This window comes from Macrotis lagotis, chromosome 7 (assembly GCF_037893015.1).
Source record: "Macrotis lagotis isolate mMagLag1 chromosome 7, bilby.v1.9.chrom.fasta, whole genome shotgun sequence".
Classification (NCBI taxonomy): Eukaryota; Metazoa; Chordata; class Mammalia; order Peramelemorphia; family Peramelidae; genus Macrotis; species Macrotis lagotis.
Window position 1 is genome coordinate 195,526,123 of NC_133664.1, and position 7,160 is coordinate 195,533,282.

A 7,160-nucleotide genomic window follows, 5' to 3' on the forward strand; every position below is an offset into this window, starting at 1 on the left:
ATGAATGAATTACAGGCTCTGATGCTTAGCAAAGAGAGCAGAAAAAAGGAAATAACCCTATTAGACCAAGGACAATGCTATCCCCATTCAGAGGAAGAAAAACAAAACAAACCAAAAAAAAAAAAACCTTCAGAATCTAATGAACTTTACATTCACTTTTTTTCCTTTCCTTTTTTTTTTGTTTCTTGCAAGGCAATGGAGTTAAGTGACTTGCCCAAGGTCATACAGCTAGGTAATTATTAAGTGTCAAGTTTTCATGACTCCAGGTTTGTCGTTCTATCCCCTGCACCACTTAGCTGCCCCTACATTCACCTTTAAAAATATCTCTTATGTATTTCTTTCCCTTAATCATAACTCCTCATACCAAAACTGAATAATCTATAAACATGTTTAATACAAATGAGTATATACAATATTAACCTGACTGTTTGCTGCTGGCAGGGAGGGGGTGAGGGGGTGGGAAGGGAGGGTGGAATGAAACTTTGGAATTTTAAAATATACATATGCATATGAATATTGAAAAAACTTTAATAACATGTATTTGGAAAAATAAAATATCAATTCCCTACTAAAATTTTCCCTTCTTCATTATTTTCCTATTATTATCAAAGACATCATCACATTAGCAATTATCCTAAGTACCATCCTCTACTTACTCTTTCCCAATCCTCAAATCCAATCAGTCACTAAAATCTGTCATTTTTATTTTCTTAATATCTCTCATACTTAATACTTTCTATCCTCTGACCCTTTGACCACAATTGTCCAAGAACTCATTATCTAAGCAAATAATGGTTGCCCTTTTTACATTGTACATTCTTTATTCACCTACCAAAATTATCTTCCTAAAGTTCATGTCTGATTATGTTTCTCCCCCATACAGCATAATCCAGTGACTCCCTATTAACTACTGAAGCACAAATATATATATATATATATATATACATATATATTGTGTATATGTATATGTATATGTATATGTATATGTATATGTATATGTATATGTATATGTATATATATAAAACCCCTTCCTGCCTGCCTTTCTAATCATCTTCCATTTTATTCTCCTTTATTCATTCTACAATCCAGCTACACTAGATCTATTTGCTGCTCCTCACACAGAGTACTCACATCTCCCATCTTTTTGCACTTACACAAGCTATCTCTCCTGACTAGAATGTCCTTCTGCTTCACCTTTAACTTCTAGCTTCTTTTTCTTCCTTCAATATTGACATTAAATGCCACCAACACTTAAGACAGAAGTGCTATCTTGTTCTCTACCCTCTTCCCTTTAAGATTACTTTTTATTTGTTGGTACAATTTATCTTATATGTGAATTTGTTAGCACAATTTATCTTATATGTGCATAGTTATTTGAATGATGTTACCTTCGTTTGTGTTCTCTTTGAGATCAGAATTAGTGTTTTTGTCTTTTGCGGCGGAATCTGAAGGGATTATATTGGAACCAATTGTGAATTTTCAGAATTGTACAGAGGACAGCTAGGTAGCACAGTAGATAGAATACTGAGTTTAAAATCTAGAAGGCTCATCTTTCTGAGTTCAAATCTGGTCTCAGACACTTACTAGCTATGAGATCCTAGACAAGTCAAAACCCTTTTTAACCTCAGTTTCTACATCTATAAAATGAGTTGGAAAAAAAATGACAGACCACTCTACCTTCATCCCCCCGTCCTTTCTAACTTTCAGTTCCCTCTCATGTGATGTCTTCCACATTAGAAGGAAGGAGTTTGTGGTAAGAGAGCCTTCCTGCCTGTTTTTTTTTCAGTGCTTAGCAATGTGTCTGACTCTATAAGTGCTTGTTAACTTGCCTTGAGAATGTATATCACTTAAATATGCACTTCCATTCCCACAATCATGCTATTCATTTTTCAGCTTGTCCTTAATTCTCCAGATATAGCTATATATGTATATATGTTTCCTTACATAATAATTTCTCAATATATGGATTGAAAGACATTTTAAGGTAAAAAGAGACTTTTTTTGAGCACTCAAATAACAATCCATTTGTATAGCAGTGGAAGCAACTTCTGGAAATAATTATGGAGTGAAGGATGAAAGGAAGGGAACAGTTATTCACTATCCAGTTCACATTTTTTTCATTATGTATCACTGACTCTGATTCATTGTAAAAGTAGAATTTAAATCAATATTATGATATAGCAACCAAAAAAACCTGATTTGATCTGTTGGTTACATTGAGAAACCAAAGCTGTCTACAGGAATGGGGATGTGTTAGTCTGTTTGTACTCTGCCTTGTCATATTTCATTCTGGATAGTGAGTTCAGATCTGCTCACCAACAATTTAAGAACATGGATACATGAGAATGTGCAGAGGAGGGCAACAAGTATTGTGAAAAACTTGAACTTAAGCTTGTTTTTCCAGGAGAAGAGAAAAATGTGGATGGGGAGGAGAAATGAATTTTATCTCTTTTGAAGTATTTTAAGGGTTATCATTATTATTTGGCCCTGGGAACAAAAGTCCAGATCAGTGGGTGAAAGTTGCAATGATGTAATTCAGATTTAATGTCAGGAAAACCTCCCTAATAATGAGAGTTGTGCAAAAGTAGAATGTGAACTAGATTCTGGGCAGAATTCTTTACACAGGGTCCAATTATGCATCATCTACCTTCAGTTATCTTGAGAATCAATCCCTCAACAACCTGAACATTCTGTCATATTTAGCATGGATCTTGGTGGTGCCACAGTAGATGTGTTAGACTTGGAGTCACAAAGACTCATCTTACTGAGTTCAAATTAACCTCAGACACTTACTAGCTATATGATACTCAATAAGTCACTTAACCTTATTTGCCTTAGTTTCCTCATCTGTGAAACCAGTTGGAGAAAGAAATGGAAATTCTCTCCAGTTTCTCAGCCAATAAAACTCCATATGACTCATGAAGGGTCAAATATAACTAAAAACCACTAAACAATCTCCATATATTTTGGTCTGGCCTACTTGTGCTTACCATCTTTGTTTTCTCTTTGGTGCCTTTTCTATTTTTTTATGCAATGTTTTTGGAATTCTGATGTTAAAGTTAGTATGTGATGGCAGTATGTGATGGTCATGGATGATGAACAGAGTATGATACAAAAATATCAGTTCTCAAATCTATTCCATTTTTCATTTCCTTTATTGTCCTTCCAGTTTCATCATTAAAAACCTTCAGGACAATTTCTTGAAGTTGTGCTTCTTACTAATAATATACACTTGATTTACTTTTTGCTACTCCTCAAATTTATATGAGTTTATTTTTCACAATACACTTTTTAGCCCTCTATCAAACTCCTTAACAAATATATTAAAAACAAGTTTTAAAGGAGTTGGAGCAGTTTATAGAGCAAAGGACTTCGAGTAGGAAAGACTTGAGTTTACATCCTGCCAGAGATATTAACTAGGTGTGTGATGATGGCCAAGTCACTTAACCTCCCCCGTCTCACTTTTCTTACCTGTAAAATGAAGATAATAATGATAGTACCCGCTTCTTAAGGTTGTTGTGAGTATAAAATGAAATATTTCTGTAATAGTTTTGTAAATTTCAAACGACTGTAAAATGCTAGCTCTTAGAATGATTATTCTAAATATGTGCCAACCTTTGCTTCCATCTTTCCACATATCAAAATCAAGTGTTTATTATCTTAGTTTCTACACTTAAATGCCACAAGATTCCTTGAAATATGCAGAAATAGTTTTGTTTGAGAATTCAAGGTAACTAACAGAACAACTTTCAAATAGACAGAGGATTCCTAGTTTCTTAGAACTCTCACAATATCTTCTTGGGATCTATTGTCTATAATATCATTTGGTTACTTGAGGAGGATGGCAATGAGAATCAGAGCATGTCAGAGTTGCTAGGAAAACCTGAATAGGAGTCCCCTCTCCCTTGTAAAATTCTCAAAGAACAACTCAACTTTTGTTTATAGACCTCAATGCAAAAGACCACATCAGCTCTTGAAGTGTTCCATTCCATTTTACCACAGTTCCTGGTAATGATGTTTTTTTTTCCCCTCACAAGGCAAACTCTGGCTCCTGCACTTTGTGCTTTTGCTCCTACTGCTGAATTTTTGAACTATACAGAAAAAGTTAAATCCTTCTTTGATTCTTCTGAGCCATTGCCAGTTGTCTTGATTTTTTTCTTGCCAATGGATTCTAATGAACCTGGAGGAGCGAGTGAGGTTAATAATTTGCACAGCTCTGCTGACTTTAAATCCAATTCACACCCAAGTCTATTCAGCACCCTCAAGATATTACTAGTCCATAGAGAATGGACAAATATCAACAGCAACAGCAATCTTTGACATCAGAACCATTTACTGTATTGAAACCAAATATGTATGTATTTGTCTATATTCATTAGTATGTTTCTGTCTACATATACAAATATGTGAAAAAATTAATTGATTTAAATGTCTATTTTATCCTGTATGAATGTCATATTTGAGTATTGGATTTGAATACTGAAAATAGGTAGCACTAGTTAATTAATTGTATTTTAGTTTGCATATTTGGAGGTAGAGTGTCTTGATTATAGTATGCAGATTTATGTAAAAATATCCAAATAATTACTGCAGTGGCACATTTAATGTGCATTAACTGTAGACTAAAGACAATTTAAAAATGAACACCTGCTTTTATTAACTATTTTTCATCAACTAGAACTAATTTAACATTTCTTATAAAGAGCTGTTAAAAAACAATTACAAAGCACTTAAAATACTCAATAAATACTAGGGAAACTAATTTATAAAAATTTATCAAATATAGAAAAATTAATTCTGGACTCATCTCACCAAATCTTAATACAAAGTGACTAAAACTGAAACACCAGCTACAAAATCTAATCAAGATAATTTCTTCTTGATTAATCAGACTAAAATAATATATCACATTTAAGGGTTAATCCCTTCATTGATTTTGAAAGTATTATAGCTATCAAATATCCCTTCTGGTTGCCTAAGGTATCAAAAAATATATCATTGGCATTGTGACACTGGAAATTCCTTTCCCACACTTCATTTTAACTACTCCCACCAGTACTTTAGGACTTTTTACAGACAAGGATGATTTGGAAAGTGAAAAATTGTAAAGGAAAGCCTAATCTAACCTATAGCAATATAGTTTAGTCCTGGGATTCTAAGTCTGGCATACACCGAATGCCTAGTAAATACTTTGATTGATTGATTGATTGATTGTGTGCTAGCTTCTAATTCTAACATTTGGATGTGGTATTTTCATTTTTTAAATTGCTTTTCCCACTTTCTCTCTCAATTCACATCCCTTTCTTAGCTCCTTCAAAATCCTATTCGAAACTAACATCTATTCATTTCAGCTACTTCTTCTGCTCAGTTGTTATTATATACATAGTTGACATTATGTTAACTTGTGCTTCATTTTATAACTTTAAGAGTTTTCTGTTGTACATCTTTTTCATATGTATCCATTCCCCACCTTTAGAGTTGAAATTTCTTGTTGAAAAGTCTTGTTTCTTCTATGTTACCCAAGTAACAATTTGTATTTTTTGGTTCACTCTGAGACCTCAAAAAAATCTTAACCAAATGATGGTAACAATCATCTAAAAAATTGGAGTGACTGTTGTAAAAGTTATTTCAATATAATTTTAGGCACAATTGGGATAAGGAATCAAACATTGGATAAATCCAATTAGCACTGAGGGATAGTAAGGAATATGAAAACAGAAGTTAAGTGTTATATACTAAGGGGTATAATGTAAGTTAATATCAAAGCTTAGATCTGAACTCTGTTCTTCCTGATTCCAAGTCCAACATTCTATTCATTTCATACCAATTATACAAAAATGATAGGACTTATAACAAAATAGGTTAGGAGTCCATTAGGAAGATAACATTACTTTTTCTTTACATATCATTTAAAAATATATTTGTAATTATTAATTATTTGGAGTAACACCCACCTCAGAGACAAGTCAAACTATACAGGTCCCTTTCCTTGTCTCCCTGACTCTTTCTCTGTTTGCTCTGGAGAAAGAGGCTTCCTGTACCTTTGGAGGCCAGTGAAGAAATGATTGCACAAATAGAGAAAATTTCCTCCATTCCACCTTTCAATGGAAAGAACTATGGGGATGGCTAGGTGGCGCAGTAGATAAAGCATCGGCCCTAGAGTCAGGAGTACCTGGGTTGAAATCCGGTCTCAGACACTTAATAATTAACTAGCTGTGTGGTCTTGGCCAAGCCACTTAACCCTATTTGCCTTGCACAAAAACCTAAAAAACAAACAAAAAAATGAAAAGAAGTGTAAATTGGCCCCTAACTCACTGTGGAACCTTGTGCAAACCATTTCACTTCTCTGTGCCTTAGTTTCTTCTTCTGTTACATGACTTGTGAACTAGATAACCTTTCAGATCTCCCCACCCCAAACATTCTCTAATTGCATGATCTATACACTCCTCAGTCTCAGTCAACAAGTCCACTAGTGAAAGGTAGCTAGATGGTGTAATGGATAAAGTATTAGACCTGGAAAAAGGAAGATCTGAACTTGTCTCAGATATTTATTAGCTTTGTGACCCTGAGTGTGTCACTTCTTAACAGAAATCAAAAGAAATATTTAAAATGGAAAAAATAAAAAAGGTATTTTGCATTCTTATTCTGTAAAATGAAGATAATAATAACACTTTCCTTGAAGGGATGTGAGAATAACATGAGATAATATTGCAAACCTTGAAATACTTTAAAAATGTTAGCTATTTTATAAGCATTTAGATTTTTGAAATTTGATTTTTTATTATCTATTGGGAAGCAGGATAAAATGTGCAATAGTAAATATTTAAGAATCCTAACATATTATAATTCTGGCATTTTAGATAAAACAGTCTATCTATGAAAAAGCTTTTTCAGAGAAATGATCACATATATTTAAATTTATTTTAATTTATGTCCAATTAAATTTTGGTTTTAATTAACTTTATCATTAACTTTCTTTATTTTGCATTTTTCCTTGTCATCATTAAATTCCAAATTTTTCATGCTCATACTTTCTCTAGGGTAATCAAAACATGGAAAGAAAACATTTTCTTATTCTAAGTAAAGTCTTAGTTTGTGAAAATTGAAGGTCTCTAGCAATTGTTACCCTCCCCCACTTTGTAATATTTAGAATAGAAATA